This window comes from Lutra lutra, chromosome 7 (assembly GCF_902655055.1).
Source record: "Lutra lutra chromosome 7, mLutLut1.2, whole genome shotgun sequence".
Classification (NCBI taxonomy): Eukaryota; Metazoa; Chordata; class Mammalia; order Carnivora; family Mustelidae; genus Lutra; species Lutra lutra.
In genome coordinates, this window is record NC_062284.1 from 55,195,370 (window position 1) to 55,216,082 (window position 20,713).

The 20,713-nt window shown below is 34.7% G+C and overlaps 2 long non-coding RNA genes across 2 annotated transcripts in view; one reads left to right on the forward strand and one right to left on the reverse strand.

The window, feature by feature from the left end:
- LOC125105637 (uncharacterized) overlaps positions 1-140 on the reverse strand; it is a 69,145-nt gene extending 69,005 nt beyond the window's left edge. The window contains exon 1 of the long non-coding RNA XR_007128968.1: positions 73-140. This is a non-coding gene — a long non-coding RNA (uncharacterized LOC125105637). The remainder of the gene's footprint in view (positions 1-72) is intronic.
- A 12,405-nt stretch (positions 141-12,545) lies between these two features.
- On the forward strand, positions 12,546-19,614 carry LOC125104206 (uncharacterized). Its single transcript, XR_007128616.1, has 3 exons — positions 12,546-12,625; positions 15,645-15,748; positions 19,547-19,614. It is a non-coding gene; the product is annotated as an uncharacterized LOC125104206 (long non-coding RNA).
- Positions 19,615-20,713: the final 1,099 nt, after the last annotated feature.

Here is a 20,713-nt window from a genome sequence, read left to right on the forward strand (position 1 = left end):
TTAAGATGCATTATCCTATCAAGCAGTGGTGGTGTGTTGTCCCCCTGAAAGCAGTTTTCCTTGACCACTGACCTGAGAAATAGCGACAGGAAGTTCTTTGCTGTTTACTGTCAAGACAGTGAAGAGCCAAGGGACCTCCTAAAAATGCAAATGGAAGAAACCTTTCAGCATCATTCATTCATTCTGGAATGAGTTATTAAATCTCTAAAAGTAGAGATTTAAAAATAGAGATTGGGCTTCACCTGAGTAGCCAGTTTGTTTTCATCTCATTGACATGACAGTTTCTTTCACTGATTGCGTTCTCCTTTTTTGCATAGACTGCTAGAAAGCTCTGAGCCAAATCTGACAATGACACAAAACTTTATAGCACATATTTTTTATAAACAACAACAACAACAACAACAACAACAAATCAGAACAAAACTAATCTCAACCCCTGCTGGTCTCATTTTATTGTAAGTTAACAAACATTTAGTGAGCATGAAAAATGAACCAGGTACTCTACTTGAGTTTTCTTTTCCATTTTTCAATTTATATATTTAATAAAGATAATTTTTCATATTTTATATACTTTCTTATATCGAATATAGAATACTAGGCTCCTAATTTTTAAGGGTACAGATTGCAGCCATAAGACCACACTTCTCCAAACTAGAGAATTAACTTGCCTCAATTCCTGGCAAGAAAGATGGTTTTCTATAAATTCCAATCACATCATATGGTTTGGTGCAAAATGAACTATCTATATGCATGAAGCTAATTGCTTAATAGCCCTTCTAACATATGCTTTCTGGAAAAAAAATGTACACACACATACACATACAACAAATGTACTGGGTGGAATCCTTTGCTTAAAGGTCTCTGGAGTCTTAGCAGAAAGTTGTAAGCAAACCAAGAAACTTGCATACAAAATTATTCATTTATTCTATCCTTTGAGTCAAGTATAAGTCAGGAAGAACTATTCATCTTGGAAAACTATCTACTCTTTCTTTTAAAAGCAGTTTCCTCAGGTGAGCAAATATGAAATGTGTTAAGTTTTTCTTGAAGGACACCAAAGATGCACCTTCCTATATTGTGAAATTAACAGAAAGCATAACAGGACCAGAAATCTTTATCTGAAAAGTCACCCTGGAAGAAAGTTGTCTACTCAAAATTCTTTAAAATTGAACATAGGTAACATACTACCATAAGTACAATTGGGAAGTGATTATAAAAATATAAATGCATTATTTAAAAAAATAATATTCCAAATGCATCTAAATATAGAAATTACTTAAAAATATTTTATTGTCTTTTTGATAGCATGATATTACAAAATTTAATGCTCTACTTTTAAAAGACCCTGCCTAGGAAGCTCTGTCAGAAGTTAAGATTCAACGTTTCAGTTATAAAATAATCAGCTCCTTCAGAGTTTCATGCAGAAAGCAATGCAACTTATATCATGGAGGTGAGAACTATCTCTTAATAATTTCTGTATCCTAACTGAATACCTGACACAGTGCTGGAAAAACCAGTAAGAATTCGATAAATGGAATTGGTTGAATAAATAAATGAATGAAATGGTCAAAGGCAATGTTGAGATAGAAGGGAATATTATTTTGTAAGAAAATTGAGGTCATAGTTGAATTAACTGTCATTCATTTTAACTTGTGGCTGAGAGAAAAACAATAAGGACCAGAACCCAAATTTCTTGACTTCTAGATCAATTATTTTTCATGTCATTATTTCTTTTTTTCTAATGTAATTTAGGGATGACAGATTACCAAGCTTTTATCCTGTGCCATAAAAAAGAATGGAATAATTACAACACATTGGCTGAATATAATTCAGAAAAATGGCTTAATATAAATGACGCCAGGGGAAAAGATCCTCTTTGAATAGAACAGGAAAATGTTGGGTGGGATGCAAGAGGCGAATGGATATATGAAAGAAGAAAGAGAAAAAAAAATACATCTTATTAAATGAAGGCACCAGGGCTTGAAGAAGGGTAACAAGAAGGGTAACAGTTTGACATTGCAATGCTATTACAATGTAGACTCCAGGCAGTTAGTTTAATGCAAAATGATTCCCTAAGAATTAAAGGCTGGGCTTTTCAAAGGGGAGGTGCAGCAGAGTGGTTTCTCTTTCCCCATTGAGAAGTATTGGCCTCCTTAAGGAAATAAACTAGATTCCAAGCAATGGCGAACTTAAGCCAAATGCCCAGAGATTCTCTAGAAAACAAAGAAATAAAGGATAGAGAAGAGAGGTTTTGAGTAATAGGTGTCATGGTGGTATAGTCTGAGGGGTTGGTTAGGTTTCCAAGACCAGGAAGATGACAGAATTCTAGGGCTAGCATGGCAAAATAGAAGGCAGCAAGATGTTTTTTAGTGTTCTTAGTTCTTGCCTTGTGTACTAGCCTACATCTACCTCGGTTAAATTACAAGAGGATCATTTTTAATTAGTTCAAATTAGATACTAGATAATCAAAGAATTGGCATTTATTGATCAGATCGTTCCCTTGAAAAATGACTAATGTGAAAAAAATATTCGAAAGAATCAATCCATTAATATTTTTGCAAATAGATGAGTTTTGTATGGATTAATTAGGTATTTCTTTAGTCAAATATTTATTGCATGCCTACTATGTATCAAGCATTTTGCTGGATCACATGGCTGGCTCAATTAGAGAGCATGTGACACTTGGGTCCTAAGTTCGAGTCCCACATTAGGTGTAGAGATTACTTTAAAAAAAAAATTAGGGGCGCCTGGGTGGCTCAGTGGGTTAAAGCCTCTGCCTTCGGCTCAGGTCATGATCCCAGGGTCCTGGGATGGAGCCCCGCATCGGGCTCTCTGCTCTGCGGGGAGCCTGCTTCCTCCTCTCTCTCTCTGCCTGCCTCTCTGCCTACTTGTGATCTCTCTCTGTCAAATAAATAAATAAAATCTTTAAAAAAAAATTATCTAAAATGTTGCAAATATAATGGTGAGCACTGTGGTATGCTCCCCCAGTTATAGATAGTATTCTAACTGTACATTGCAAAAGGAAAAGAAAAACAACAACAACAAAACTGCATCTTCTTGAGGCAAGGCTGTCATTGTTTTATGGTGGGGAATGTATAATATTTGTTACATACTAGGATAACATGATGACTGCTTTATCATTCATTTATTTGAGAGAGAGTGCACATGCAAGTGAGTTGGGGAAGGGAAGAGAGGAGACAGAGGGACAAGCAGACTCCAGCCAAGAGGAACCCAACTTGGGGCTTGAGCCCACCACCCCCCCAAGATCACAAACCCAGCTTAAATTAAGAATCAAGCCCCCAACCACTGAGCCACCCAGGCACTCCATGTTTTAAAATCCAAAGACAAAATTTTTTATTTTTCTGATTATATAATATGCTATAATTGAAGAAAGAAGCTAGAAATTATAAAAAGTATAAAGAAGAAATTTAAAATCACTGAAATCATACCAATACTCCCCCCCCTTTTTTTTACTATTTATATCATTCTGGTATAAATCCTACCAGTTTATTTTACATATACATACATGCATATGTATTTTACATGATTAAACTCATAATGTATAAATATTTTCAAATTTTTCTTATATTTTTAAGTAGGCTCCATGCCTAGGGTGGAGCTCAACATGGGGCTTGAACTCACAACCCTGATCTCAAGACCCGAGCTAAGATCAAGACTTGGATGCCTAAATGACTGAGCCACTGAGATGCCCCAAATTTTTTCTATTCTATGATCATTTCTATGTAATTAAAATTTCTTAAAAATTATATTTGATGTCTGAATTCTATTGTATTACTCTGTTTTTCTTTCCAAATTCTAGCCAAATCTCTATCATTCACTGAATAATCCATCCTATCTACATTATTAGGAGTTTCTGTCCTATTTGGTTCATAGAAATGTAGGGTTAATTTTGTGTTGATCTCCTCCATTTTACGAATCTGGCTGCAGTTGTACCATGCCATCTTAAACACTGTAGTGTTAGAAAAATATTTTCATATTTAGTAGGTCGTATCACTTCTTACTAATATTTTGAAAATTGTCCTCTACTATTTCTAAACATTTTAGAATAATTTCTTCATGTTCCTAAAATAATCCCACTAGAATTCTGACTGATGTGCTAAGGTTATACCTGTATGTTAAATCCCCTCTTTACAATATTCCCATTCAGAAGCTATCATCTTGTATGTTACACAGGAAAATTTTGTAATTCCTTCCAGACAGGGTTTTTGTGCAATTTTTAAGAATATAACCAATTATCTTATAACTGTGATTGTTGTATGACCTCATTTCCTCTCTTCCCCACCCCCAAATCAAGACAGTATTGGTGGATGAAAAATTTAAAAATATATTATTTATTTTATATCCTGCAATCTTAGTTAATTCTCTTTTTAGTTCAAGTAATTTTCCCGGTTGATTCACTTGGATTCTCCATGTGAGAATGTGCTCAACACAAACCCTTACTTAAGGCAAGAGTCTGCAAATGTATTAGAAAAAGTCATATTATATAAGGCCATTCCCATTATTCCAATTCATTATATTCTTTTGAAACAGAATGAGTAAGCCCTGGGCAATTTTAGGTATATTTTACCTAAATTATATTGTATGCGATTATATATTTCATGAAAATGATAATTTGCTCTCCTTTTTCCTAATAAATCTTAGCAGTTCAGTGCCTGACTGAATTGTCGAGAACTTCCAGAGTAATCTTAAATTGTAGTGCTATTGCTAGGCATGTTTGACTTGTTGCAGATATTAATGTGGACTGTGTCTGCTATGTACAACATAGTAGCTGTTTTCCAGGCATATTTGAAAGGCCTTCATCAAGCATAAACAATGCACAGTAGCTGTAGTAATACATTAACTCCTAATGGTACTGGGAAGACACCTCTTTGTTTCCCGAAGTAATGTCTGGATTTATCAGAACGTTCAAACAAGCTTCCATGCTAGAATGGGCTCCACAAAAATACATTTTTACTTAGGGCAAAAGCCTGTAACTCTTTTGGAAAATGTATTATTTTAGCCTGTTACATGACCTAACTTACATATTCTCTTGAGACAGTATAATCTAGCCTTAAGCAATCACTGGATGTGTTTTAGCACTAAAACAATTTCTGAATATCATTTAGAGCTCAATGAATTTTATCAGTATTTACATTCTTTGGTAAAGAAACTTTCTCTAAGATCACATGATACCATTCACTCTAATATAATTTTTACATGATTTTCAATAACTGGTCATTCAGTGACAGGCCAGTTTTTACTCACAGGCTGATCCAGTTTAGCAATCACAAACAACCAGCACAAAGAAATAATTTATTTCCTCTGGCTTTAACAAAGTCAATGTCCTGAGAGAGCACGGTGATAATATACCTGAGCACTTCAGTGAGAAAGATGGAAAATCACTTATGGGCTCAAATAAAAAGACTGCTTCAGGGGGAAAAAGGCATCTGGAAAAATCTGTTCTGGGTACATAGCTCTGCTGAGCAATTCTTTCCCAAGTCTGTGGGCAAATAAAATACAATTTTCCTCTACTTTCCATTATGAGACTAAAAAGGAAATATTAAGAGGTTTTTTTAAAAAAAAAAAACATATCTCTAATTTTGAAGGGGTGGGGGGTGGGAGGTTGGGGGCACCAGGTGGTGGGTATTGTAGAGGGCACGGATTGCATGGAGCACTGGGTGTGGTGCAAAAACAATGAATACTGTTATGCTGAAAAAATAAAAAAATTAAAAAAAAATACATATCTCTGATTTTCTGTAAGGAAAGATTGTTAATAGTATCTCATGTGCTTCAAATGTATAATTATTTGATTCAGATGCCTTCTTATTTTCTTTCTTAAATTCATTTAAGCAATTTGTGCTCTTTCCTGACAAAGATTTCATTAGATTCACAAATAGAACAATATAACATCGTTAAACAAGGCGTGGTAATCTTTTTCAATCCCACTGTGGAAAAATGTATAAAAAAGGCAAATTATTTCTAAGCACTTCCAGGGTGCCACTATTCTCCATTTGACCCATGTTAAATATTCTCATTACAATTACTTCAAATGAATACCAAATCTCAATTTAATCCCAACCTTAGGGAAATGAAACATACTGTTCTGAGATGAAAGGCCTAATGTTACCTAGTTATTTGAATGCACTGCATGTTCTTAACATGGATCATAAGCAAACTGTATTTTAATAACTCAAATCATTGCACATTCACAACAATATCTAGCTACCAAATAAATGTCATAAACCTGATAATGCAGAATAAATAAACAGAAACCTGCATATTTTAACTATTGAATTCAGGATGGAGTCCCACATGGTTCATGTCGATAATTTTCAAAACTCTTAGCTTTCTCTCAGTAACATAACCAATTATATTAATTAATTGGTAGGAGTTTATTGACAATGAAATCTAGGGCATAGCTTTTTGATTATCTAACAGCACAATTTTTGTTAATGTCAGCCATCTCTTTGTATCTTTTAAAATTCTACTTTTGTGTTGTCAGACTCTTGAGTAATCTCTTGGTGGAAATTTTACATTATGTTTTCAAAAAGGAGACCTGATTTCAATTAACATTTCCTTGACAAGGTATAACAATATTGCACATCTAAATTTTTATTTATTTTCCCTTTTATTGTTGGCAATCCCCTAAGCTTGAAAACATTTTTCTTCTCTCTGATTTGACATTTGGCAAACATCAATCTTTCCTGTACTTAAATGCACCATAGTTGACAGGCTGCTTTTGTTCAAGAACTTCAGCTTATATACTACCTTAGTATGCCAAAATTTGTTTCTTTATTCACAGCATGATCAGTTACTATCATCTCATCTTCAGAAATTAAGTAGGTAGCCTGAAAACAATTTTTTTCCCTGACAAATATGATTACATCAAAGTCCAAATGACTAGAGACTAAATTCAGAAATTTATTATTAAGCACTTTATATTGTTTCTTTCTGTAAGAGTATTACATCTTTTTTTTTTTTAAGATTTTATTTATTTGACAGACAGAGATCACAAGTAGGCAGAGAGGCAGGCAGAGAGAGAGGAAGGGAAGCAGGCTCCCCGCTGAGCAGAGAGCCCGATGCGGGGCTCTATGCGGGGCTCGATCCCAGGATCCTGGGATCATGACCTGAGCTGAAGGCAGAGGCATTAACCCACTGAGCCACCCAGGCGCCCTGAGTATTACATCTTAAAAAGAAGATTAGTTGAATAATTATTCCAGTGTTCTTAAAATATCATAAAGAAAATTTGTTTCCATACAGGTCTTGCTTGTTTAAAACACAAATTTAATACTGTTTGTTTTTAGATAATTTGGGGCCATACTGAAATTCTTAGGACAAATTAAATTCTGAAGTTTAGTCTTCATGCTTTATTTTTAGGAATGTATGGTCTTTTTTCAGGGAGAGAGGAAGGGTCATGCTCAAAACTGTAGATAAGAACTTTAAAGAGAAAAACCTTTAACAAAATACAGTGAAAAGAGTCATTCATTTGCTATACATGTGTTTGAATATTTTTAGATATTTGCTCAGTTCTAGATATTTTCTCTTCTTTCTATCAGTGGGAAGATATAAGAAATCTTCTCCAAATACACAAAATTGAAATAAGAAAGGAAAAATAAAATCTTCTTAAAACAACGAGAATCACATAACAATGTAACTACACTGCAGTGTTGCCTGAAAAGTTTCCTGTTTGATGATCCAAACGAGTAGCTGGTACGACTTTGTTTCTGTCCCTCAATGTGTGAAAGAGCACCAAAGGAGGAGGAGAGAGCAGGAGAGACAAACATCAATAATGAGAAAATTAGAACAGACTGGGTAAGGGTAAAGGCTGCAAATGTAGATACAAGGTTCAGAGAAAAATTATTCCCAAACTTCATTGGAAAGCACTTATATATGTGATTCCATAATTGAAGGAAATAAAAGGCTTTAATGGCCAGAAACAAAATAAAACAAAACAAAACGATACGAAACCCTGTGCCTTTTATACTCCTGAGACTTTGATGGTTTTTAAAGAAACAGGAAATATGTGTAGAATGTTTCAAATTCCGTATCACTTCTCTTGGTGCTAGTCTTTTTCCTGGCTTATGACTGGTCCTAAGATTTCTATCAGAATATTGTCTACATCAATTTCATCATCACTTCTGAAACTGTCTCCTGTGTTGGAGAAATCTGGAACCGTCAGGGTATACTTGATTCATTTGTATTTGCCAGGGCAGTAGGAATACAAACAGTGTTGTTTTGCTCTAAGTCATACATGGTCAACAGTCTATCTTGAACAGGATAGGTCTAACTTACCATGTCCTCTTCCTGGCTCACTGAAGCTATTGGACAGTTGTGACTAAGTAAAGCTTGGTTGGCTTCTCCTTTCAATATGATTACATAATCTGTATCTATAAACTTTTTTAAAAAAGTGATCTTATCAAAACTTTAGCATAAAGTTTCTATTTGGTTCATGGGATCACACTATAACTTTGAAAATACTGAACTAACCTCTATGTTTCCAGATGTTTTTGGTGTATAGCATCCTTCCTTGTTTATCAACCAACAAACATTGAGCTCTCTATATGTTTAAGGCAATTAGCTAGATACTGGGAATTTAGTGGTGTCAGTCAGTTACAGATTGATACATTTATAACTAAATGTAAAAGCTTTTAGTTTTTATGCTTTTGTAATTTTTTCACAGTAACAAATTCACAAATTAACAACAACAACAATGTTGTTAGACAATGTGTCCTAAATTATAGTTTGCAAAAAATGGTCACTATTTTTAAAGAATTTACACTACTTCTAAATAAAATAGAAAGTTACCTGGAGGTACTATCAAAGAGTTTTAATACATAGTATTTATACATAGGAAGCTTTCAATAGTAGGGCTTGATACCATTTTAAAAATAAAACAATGGCAAGAGAAGTTTGGAAATGACTCAAACTATCATTTTTTTACTTTGCAATTGCAAAAGCAAAGCGTGGCTATATGCATTCAGTAAGCATTTAAACAATACAAAAGTATACAGAGTAAATAGTGAAGACCTCCTTCCCACTGGAATTCATTTATTTCTACTACTGCAAATGTGATTTTGGGATGGTGTTAAACATTTGTGAGGACAGTGCATTGACTTTACTACACAGCAGTAACCCTTCCTCAAATGACTCAATTTCAAATTGAGAAAATGAAATATAACTAGAACTTGAATCATATCGTTCTGTCCTTATGTTCACACTTATATTAGAACATAATTTTAGCAAATCTATTGGGGGTAGAAATTTATGCAAGAGGCAAATGTATAGAATCTTTAAGACTACCCCTTCCCTCTCTGCCCCCTACAGGAGGTGATATTGGGGAAGAACTCTTATGGAATCTTTACTTCATTCACTTCTGGGATCCTATCTTTAACTTACTGTCTGCTCTAAAAACTGTTTTCACCTTAAAATCCACAAGACTGAACTGATGGCTTGGTCAGAAATCAGGTAAGTAAAACAAAGACTTAGAAAAATGTCCATCATGTAAAATAAACTATTAACTGAAAGGTAATTAATGCTACCATTCACACATTGATATAATTAAATGGATACATGATAACTGAATAAGTTACTTAATTTTCCCATTACTGTAGAAATTAAAGTATTAAAATTAAAAAGTCAGAGTTCCTGTGATATCATTATACGATAAATATTTGGAATATTTCCATCTATCAATAATGCCATCTGTCCTATCCAATACAAATGGACTACAACCCATATGGCTCCTTTCCCCATTGATTACTCTGATGAATGAGATAGCAAAACCACTCATAAAACCATCATATTATATGACACTGTCATTAAAAAGATATGGGGAAAGGAAAACACAAGATGATACTTAATTTGAAACTGTCAAGTCAATTTAGTGAAGTTTTAACAACCAACATTATGATCCTAAAAAGGATCAGCATGTTGAATAATATTATGTCAGTCTGTACTCTCCTAGCACCTTCGAAGAAAACCAAAGAACCAAAAAATTTCTGGAAAGAGTATAATAGCTTATTATGATATGTTCATATTACTAATTATTCTAGTAAGAATATATTCAAATATCTTTTCAGGCATAGGTAATTAAGTTAAAAACACTTTTCTTTTGCTGTATAGAAAATTATAAAATGTTCATTTAGCTTCTGATAGCAAGTCATTTTTAAAGCAAAAACTAGATACATTCCTTATATTTTAGAATACTGGCCATAAACTTCAACTCTGAAAAATGATCTTTCCCCAACTCATTTTCTCCTTAGCTATAAATGCATTCTCTTACAACAGCAAAGTAATTACGATGATTCTGTAGCAAATTACTGTAAGCAGTACCTAAACTGACATTAACTAAGCAGGAAACTAAATACCACTAACTGCAATATTCAGACTTTCAGTCTGATACGGTAATTTGCATTACCTTTAGTTATAGAGTGGGTATGGTTGGCATGCTTAGAGATTACCTTTATTTTTCAAGATCTATAAAGATGACCAGTATTTACTTTGCCCCTTAGCCTCACCGAAAATACCGTACAATCTTTCCTTGGTGAAACTTTTTGAAAATTGGGACTTAACATCTGTGGATAAGTGAGAAGAAATACATAATGAATAAATATTTTTATTCTACATTAAAACTCAAGTTTGGCTTATATAATTTAAATTGTGATATCATCTTATTTTTAGCTTGCATTGAATACCAAATGAAGTCCCTAGGGGCTTGGTGCGGGGTGGGAAATCTGTGAAATAGCTCAAATTCAAACATGTCAGCCACAGCAAAAATAAAGTACAAATCCAGGAAATATTTTCCCTATCAATTGGAAGCTCAGATATTGGAGCTTTAGAGACTGTTGGATTCAGAGAAACAATATTTATTACTTTGTAATAACCAAAGTAAGAGGCAGCTCGTGCTGCCTGTCGGCAAACTGCACCTTGTTATCAGCTGTAGAAGTGAGCCCGCTCCTTCATGGAAGACAAGGCATCTCCAAAGCAAAGTTTGCCACATCAGTAACAGGCAGCATCTAAGGCAACACAGCCACCTCTGCAAGTATGAAAGCACGTAATTTTAAGAGAAATTTCAAATTTGGGATTATTATCTGTTGCTGTACCAATGCCACATGATTTGAATTGTATCTCTGCGTTCTAGTTTAGTATCTGGTGGTATGAGGCTTCTTATTCTTCGCCCTCTCCTTCCCTGTATCCATCTATCTCCTCTAGTTTCTTCTTTTCAGCTTCTTCCAGGCTATTTTTGCCTGCTTGGTTCCATATCTACTTCAGAATCATTGTGTTAAGTGCATTCCCTTTAAGACTTGATTTTAATAAAATTAAGGATCAAAACTATTTAAAACCATGTATCTTTAAATCACTTCCATTCAGAAACATGGTGTTATCCTTTCAATTTTTTAAAGCTTCACCAACCATAAGTATTTATGGTTTTTTCACAGAGGTCCTGAAATTTCTTACAGTTTTTTTGATGCTACTGTGCATGTTGTCTTTTTCCTCCATTATCTTTTTAAATTGGTTACTGCTGATATTTAGAAGATTTTTTCATATTTCCTTTGCAACTAGCAATGTTATGAAGCTCTAAACTTACTAAAACTCCTGCTAGTTTAACTGGTTATTCACGTCTCATAGATTTATTAGGTAGATATTAATGCCACTGCAAATAATGATGGCATTGCAATATAATTTTTAATATTAACAGAGAACAAATTCTTGTAAGTTCTTTCTAGAATAAATTCCAATCATCAGCTTAATCTATTATTTATTTTAAGTACCCATTACTTTCTGATGATATAATAGTATAAATAATGGTACATTCTAAATTCAGTATATTTCAGAAATGGCTTTTGATGTCTATGGGATAACTAGGAGTTACAACCTCAAACTAAGGTACAGATCTCATGCTGAAAAACATCATCTCTGTTAAATATTTTAGAAGAGTGGGTAGAAAAGGCCCTGTTCAAATGTCTTTGGAGAAATAAGATAAAATATACCCCAAGTGAACAAAATATCAGAGATAAACCCCCATTTCCAGAAAGTACAGTATACCACATGGGCAGAAATGTCTCTAAACAGAATATTTTTCAACATTTTCTCAGAGCTCTAAGCTGCTCTTGAATTAGTCTTAACTTATTGCTTTGGAGAATTAAGATAAAGTTAGTGATGACTATAACTTTCTATTAAGCAATTTCCTTTCTCAATTGTGCACAGCCACTTACGCAGCAGAACATAACAGTTCAATCAAATCTTATTATTTAGTTCAAAGCGTTATGAAATGCACAGAGAAAGACCTGGTATTGTCTGAAGCAAACCTTTTCATAAATTGCTCTTTTGCAGACTAGCAATAAAATAGATACCGTAGGTACCTTTTTATATGTCCTTAAGTTCTCCTGCCAGGAATCCAGAGCAGTTGCAAAGAACTTGCTGCTTGTTATGTAACAGTGAGCCACAAGAATGTGGTGAGGTCCAGAGCCTCTATGCGTGGCCTCCAGAATTTTCAGGGTGTGGTTTAAGGACATGGAAGCTTCTGCTTGTGTTCTACCACTCATAAGTTTCACTGTGCAAGGTGTTAGTGCAATTTCCCTCACAAAGTATGAGACTTCTCCAACGTAAACAGGAGAAGGAAATTAAGGTCTGAAACAACAAAATACACTTCTCTCCTCATTCAAGCTATTTCTGACTTTTTACTCAACAAGGAAAAAGAAAATAATAATAATAATACTCATTCTGGTGAGTTATTCTGAGGATTAGAAGTAATGTATAAAAAATATTTATTTTAAACTCTATAGTTTAGGTTCAGAGTGGCAATGGATATATGCCAGCCATTGTTATTATTTCTAAATTAAGACTTCAAACCTAATAGGTGTAGCTCTCAGGAATTAACCATTGTATTTGTTTTGCAGAGTGAAAATAACATGAGGATAAGTAATCTCACACACTGTGCATTAAAAGAAAAAAAAAGCTCTTTGGGTATATGTGATTAACACTTTTAAAATATTATATGTCTTAATGCCCTGGACACAGATATTATTAGGGTATTATTTATTCTTTTTTTTTAATCCCCCCCAGGGTATTATTTATTCTTGAGAAACATCTGAAATAAGATTAAGAGAAAGACCTTGTTTTAATGTTGTGTGTCCCTCAAGGGTGGTACTGTGGTTCAGTGGGATGAGGGGCTGTGGTGTTTGGGTCCTGAAAGAGGGTTTTCAATATGTCTCTGTAAAGTTGAAAATGGATTTGCACCTTTCTGTTTCAGAGACTAAAGGCACAGTATTTTTGGCTCCTAACAGTTGATAGATAACATTTTTTTTTCTGTAGATCATTCTCTATAATTGGACATGAATTATATGAGACCTTTTTACAAAGCATCTGCTTCCTTTTTCTGTCGAGACATCTACTAGATCTTGCTCCAAAAGAGCAAGGAGGATAATAAAGGCTCTTAACTCTCTGATTTTCATAAAAATTCTGTGAATTTTTTTCACTACTGGAAAAAGTAAACATATGAACTGTTCAGTATATAGAGATGCCAAATGCAGAGTGGTGTTGAGTAAAAACTTTTTTTTTCTTCCCCATTCCTGGGGTGTGTAATTTCTTTAATAGAGACTTTGCTGAACTTCCATCACAACTAAAAATTCCTCAGTATTAAAGCTCAGTGAAAAGAAATCTCAGTGCCTGGAAGACAAGGCAATCAAATCATGTGACAGTCCCATATGCAACTCCAAATCTGTCCTCATAACTGTCTGTAGAGCTCACAAAAGAGTCACACATGTAGCTATTGGAAGAATATCTTACACAATTTGGCACACAAGTTCTAAGATTAGCAGCTGAAGAGGGGGAGGAGGAAGAGAGGAACATAATAGATTAACTGACACCCATCCACTATCTTTCTAAATTGTTTGGAATGTTAAAAATATTATTTTGATCAATCTATATATACACCCTCAAATTTGAAAGAGAAATGCAAAGCATGTTGTGGTTGAAAGAACAAATGGTTTTTTTTTTTAAACACACACACACACACGCACACACACTATGAAGTATATGTCACTGAACAAGGGAGTCCAGCCAGCTCCCAAGTGGCATGATAACATGATGAAAAGCAATCCAGGATGCTGTGAATCAAAAAGGCATGGGTCTATTTTTAAAGAGGTCTGTGTCTCCCCACCCTGTTTGCCAAGTATAGTTTTTCTGGAGAAGTCCAACCTCCAAAGTAGGTGAGCTTCTAGATGTTCCAGGAGTTACCTACCCAACATTTGACCGCCTTCTCCCTTTATAAGTCTTAGGCTTCTCCATACATTACCCATGTTAATCACTAGGCAAACAGAAGAGCTGTCCAACTAGTTCACTTCCCCTTATTCTTGAACAGATTGTTTGAGACATAATATGAATACTAATTAATGATAAAATATCTGTGAGTGTTTTGAAATATGGACAAAGATAGCACTTTGAGACAGGCGCCCAGATAGATCTTATGCAACAAGCCCCACTGGTCATATAAAGGGTCAGGGTGCAACTCAGAGATATGAGAGCAAAATTGGCAGAGTTCTTGGCTCCAATACAGGGGGAGACTGTGGACTACTTTTTTGTTTTGTTTTGTTTTTTGAAGGGGGTGTTTCATTTTCTTTTTAACCCTTTCCCTCTGTTAAATTGGAAGAGTATAAAATAAAAACTCTCTTCAGAGACAAAGGGAGAGAAAAGCAGTTAGAATTTTGTTAGAGGTTAACCAGAGTTGATAGAGGAATAAGACTCCAACATGTCTGACCCAGTAGTATGGGTCTGGGCTCTGCAGCAAAAGAGGTACAAGCAGGTTGGGTCTGACCCAGTGCTCAGTGCCCAAGGCTGCCTCAGACTCTCAGATGCAAAGGCTGAGGAAAGTCATTTAAAAGAATATGATCCTTCTTTAATTCTCATTTTACAAATAGTCTTCTTAAACTCATAGAAGTGTACCCACAGAGATAGAGGAAATATAATTTTCTGTTACAGGGAAAGCATATTATTAGATGCAATTATGAAGATGATTAAAATAATATCTTCTGTATTAAGAACCTGAGGTACTGCCAAAACATACTGTCTCCCCTCCATTCCTTCTAAAACTGAGTATTGTATTTTCTCCTTAAAACCCATGTAAGTTGCCCCATCTGGTCTCAGAAACTTTATCCTTTAACACAGTAGTCTTTGTATTCTCCTCTAATCCTCACACCTAACATGAATGCTTAAATAGTGCTTTATAATCTTGGGACTTCACCAATTGTAATTTGTTCTAATGGCAAAGAAAAGACAAGAGAATTGTTTTTATATAAAATTTGGATCCTATATAATCCAAAATTAGATATAACAACAAAATAATTTATATTTGACCTTAGAGTTGTTTTTGAATTGAATTTTACCAATGGATGTATAAAGTATTAGAGAAATTCATTTGTCTCACTCAAAGAAAAGACAATGTTTCATGAAAATCTGATGTGGGAAAGAATTAAAGTTGACCACAGTCTGTATTTCATGTTCACTCAGTCCTTATCTGTCTGAGAATTAGATATGGATTCCTACACTTTCCTGGAAGTAGATAATACTTTCCAAGACACATTTAAGGTTTGCCATGTTCCAAACCTTCTTAGAGGTATGAGAAATGATTAATTATTTGCATTTCAAAGGTTTCTCTGGAATTCAACTAAATCTAGAAAGAAGAGAGATGTCAACAAATTTGTCATTATCAAATGAAATGCTGCTAATAGTAGTTGCCTAAAATGACAATAAAGTAAGTCCATAAAATAAAAAAAGGAAGATGCATAATAAAGACAATTCATTGTGGACATGAATTTTTACGATACCACACATTTTTATGCTTGTGTATATTTATTCATATTTCTCTTCATATGTATTCATCTTTCCCTCCACCTCCACAGCACACCTGTTGTTAGTGTGTGAAGGGTACAGCAAGAACTTTCTTAAATACTTAGGAAAAAAAGAGATATGAAAATGCCTTCTGAGTTAACTGGAAAAATATACACAGTGCTCTGGGGTGGGTCTTTTCCTCATGATTGATCGTTAGGGTTGGCTTGACCCCTTGCCTTTAGACTTAGCATTTCATACTAGGTCTCGTTTCCCCAAAGCCATCTCACCTAGAACTTCTCACTTGGACCTCCCTTTATGTCACACAGAGATCCAAGGCTAACTGAAACATCCACCTCTCTACCTCAGCCTTCCTTGTGCCTGAGATCCAAAACTAGGCTGACTTGGATCTCTGCTTACCTAGATGGTAAGACAGACAACATGCTTGAAGAAGACAAAGGGTGTGTCATCTAATTCTCTTGCATGTTCCAAGTATCCTCATGTTGATGTTATGTTATTCAAGTAAATTCTAGTGGGGGTTTTATCCTCAGAAGTGACAACTAGCACACCAGTTTACATAGGGACACTGTAAATTCACCAAGAGTGCTATTAGAACTTTTGAGTTGGCTGGGTTTCTACCTTCTAAGTATATGAGGGTAAAATAGAATTCAAACCACTTTTATAAATAGAGTTGACATATAGAATCATTAGGAGCAAGAAGTGTGTAGGAAAGGATTTTTACCTTCTCACGTTCTGTTGCTTAGGCCCTAAAACTTGAAATCTTTCTTGAATTCTTTTTTCATTTACTGCTCACTTTCTATCTGCCAGGAAATCCTGTCAGTTATACCTTCAAAATATATCCAGAATCCAACAACTTCTTACCAAGTTCCTTGTTACCATCCTGATCCAAGTCACTATCATTTTTCATATAGATTAGTGAGATAATTTCTTAATTGGTCCATCTGCTTCTACCCTTGGGAAAGTCCATGCTCAAGCCAGTGCCCAAGTGATACTCTGAACATACAAGTCACATCCGGTCAGTGCTCTGCTTAAAACCCTCTTGGCTTCCTATTTTACTTAGAGTAAAAGCCAAATTCCTTCCCCATGTCTATAAGGCCTGGCACAATTCCTGGCCATCTCCTTTGACCTCTCTGGCCTTGGCTTCTAGCCTTCTCTTATAAATTGACTTTGCTGTGGTAACATTAATTTCCTCGGTACTTCTCAAACAAGCCTGAAACTTGAAAACTTCTATTTTATCACATTCCCACTGGCTGTCTCCTTGGCCTGGAGTGCCCTATGCTGGTGACCTGCTTTGTTAAATCATTTAGCTCCTTCAGGTCTTTGCTCAACTGATGCCTTCTCAATGGGCCCATCTGTGAGTACCCTATTTAATGTAACATCCCCCTCTCCCCAGATCCTTACCTCCATTCTCCGTCTCCCTTATCCAGTCTACTTTTTTGTCTTTCCCTTTAGCATGTAAGTTCCATGAGAACCCAGTATATAGTTAGGAGTGTTTGACAAATATTTGCTTAAAAAAATCCCTTTCAGAAGCGAATGATAAAGGAGGGCAATTTGCCAAGAACAAATACTGAAAATCATGGGAAACACTGTAAAATCTGAACAAAGAATAGGAATATCCCTCTACTTCCAATCAACTTATACAACTCCTTCATTTGAAATAAAGCAAAAGATTAAGGAAAAAGGAAATCCATAATCTCATGCTTTATTTTAGATGAGCACAGAAAATAGGTAACAACTAGCAAAACACTATAGTTGTTATTATAGAATAAGAGCCGTTTATTATTAGAATAACTAATTGTGTGATCAATAAGGGATTGACCTGGGCATGGTAAAAACAGTAAAATATGAAAATTTAATTAAAGATTACATACCAAATATTAAGTGTCAACTGTGATCATCCCAAGGACAGTTGAATAAGAGTTTAACCTGATACTAATAGGTAAATTTTATTTAAAATTTCTAAACTTTATCTTAAGAGTATAAATCAGTGTTTCACTTCTATCTAGTTTGAGTGAAAATGAGTTCTGTAGAATCTGGGACATTATCCCCAACACCTAGCACGGGGGCTGTGACACCTAAAAGGTATGCAGTAAATGCTTTTTAACTAATAGAGAATGCACAAATCAACATACTTTCTCAGTATCATTAATTCCCCTTGTTCCTTCTGTCTCTGTGTTTACTGTAGAGCTTCCAATATCATCTCGGTACAGGGGGAAAGACAATAAAATATCTGTTGTATCTGCCTGTCTCATATATAAGTAAAGGCAATAAAACAGTGAGAATTGGCCAGCTTGCTCTTCTGAAAACTTAAATGATAAAACCATATTTTCTTTCAACCAGTAGGGTAATAGGCTCAAGATCAAGTGGGAGATGACGCATCCCTCAATTTACCCAACAAGATTTCTAATCATTTTTTCCTTTTATTGTTCACTTTCTATCTTCCAGTGAAGTTTCAGAATAATGTTAAATAGATGGTCCAAAGTTTGAGAGAAGGATGCAGACTTACTAGGGTCAGATTCGTGTGGTAGATAGACTTTAGACTTTGGAGACCTAGGTTATGTGCGTTTGGATAAGTTACCATGTGAAACCAGTTTTCCTATCCATAAAATAACAATTCTGGTTCTTGAGAGGATGGTAGATAATGTATGTGGAATTCTCAGTACTGGGTAGACAAAATATAAATAGTAACTATTAATTTAATGTTGAATCATCAGAAAATCGTATGATCTCACAAAGCAAATGTTTTGGTAGTATATGCAATTGTTTCTATATATACTTGGTAGCTTAATTACTTAAGAATTATGGTAGTCATTTTTTCCTTTGATTTGGACTCTCTATCTTCATAGTCAATGCTGTCGGTTTAGTCACATGGATGAATTACAACTTATTGCTTCTTATAACAGTCTGAGAAAGTATTAACTAATAATTTAATAGTAGTGAAAAATTTGATTTAATGAGTTCTTAAATCATAACATTATTATTCTATCAAGGTTTACATTTATATGTAGCACAAAGTTAATTACAGCCATTTATTTATTTATTCAGTAAAGTTTTACTGAATGCCTGTATGTACCAAACACTAACTTTGCTGGGGATGCGATATAAAAATATATCACTCTACTCTGAAGGAACCACACGGGAGTGGGAAGATAGTTATGCCAACAGAGGGCCGCCGAATCATTGAGAAGACCAGTAAAAAAGCATTGCAAGTTTAATCAAGAAACAAATTGCTGAACTGGGGCAGTGGCAGCGAGTTGAAATGGAGAGTACTTATATTTATTGATGATATTCAGTAACTAGAACGGATGGAACGTGATGTTTAGTGAGATGCATATTTAGGGAGGGCAGGATGTGAAGGAAAAAAATCTAAGCTGCTTGCGGGATTCAGTTCTATTTAGAGTCACAAGTTGTAAAAGTGATGCATTAAACAAAATGTTCTCCTTAAAATGTAACTCATGGAATCATCAGTGATATTTGAATCAATAACAGGAAATGGAAGCAATAATGATGTTAAATTTAAGGAGAAGAGGACCCGTAGAAAAAAATAAAACGGAATGTTAACAAATGCAACTAGTTCCATGACCACCATATAAATTCGGTATAATGATTTATGATGATAAAAACCACTGGAACTACAGGCAGAAATTTTAGATTACTGGTTTCATGAATAACCCTGAATTTTTGTTTTTCTTTTGTTTTACAGCAAAGATCCAATGTCCCAGGTCAGCAGCAGTGTATTTAAAAGGCATACCAATCTCCTCACTAAGGTGAGACTCAAATGTGCTTTCAACCCTCCGCTTAGAGACTGGTGTCCCAGGGCCAATTCAGCACAAGTGTGCCCAACTAGTTGTAACTTGCTGCAATCTCTTCGCAAGAGAAAAGTGTCTATTGCAAAAGGGATATAGTCACTGGATTGGTCTGCTCTTTAAAAAGCTATTTAGAGTTTGAAGTGCAAGCTGCTTGCTGAACAAAAATCCTCAGACACAATCAGCCACAGAATTTCAACCAGACCTCAAGTATTTCACAAAGAATGATGTATAATTTGTCCAAAGAGAATGAAACACCTGTTTCTAAGAGTGATTTAAGTCAATAAGGAATAAACTCAATCTTTGTTATGAATGCTTTTTGGTGTCTGAATGATTATTGCCCTTTCAGAGGGCAAAGTGCACAAAAGATTCTGCGACCTTGTGACTTGACAGTCAAATAACTACCATTATGCTCAGTCAATGTAAATAAGCATGACTGACAATGTGCTAATTGGCTGCCTCTGGTCAGCCAAGTGTACTTTTGACCTTAATGAGAACCTAATCAATTAACACTTAAGGCAATAAAGACCTCTTGCTGAATAAGTAAGACAGAAATCATCTTTTTTCAACAGGATTAGAGCTGCAAAATGGCAAACTTTTAATATACGATAATCCTCTCTTCTCAGGACCCCTCTCATTTAGCTAACAGGGTGAGATTGAATTCTGAAATGTGAAATCTTTGATTCAATGATTTATGTGTAATAGCCTTCTTACAAAATAAACAAACTGTAGTTCAGATATTAAAACCATAACTTCTGGTATGCATCTGAATTATATATTAATCAACTGACCATGGTCATAGAGTAGAAAAAACACACGTATTTTCTTAAAAAATGAAAGAGTCTGTATTAAGGTTCTAGAGAAAACAATGAAACGTTATAGAATTGTTTTACTCAATTTGGGACTTTTCTGGGAACTCCGAAGATGATAGTAGCTAGCATTTCAGGTACGTAGAGTATCCTTTTCAATTAAAAAGAAAAACATTACTATTGGCTTTCATGAAGGTATGGAAATGCTCCTATAAGAAAAATTTCTTTACAACAGAAATTGTCACTTTGAAGGCA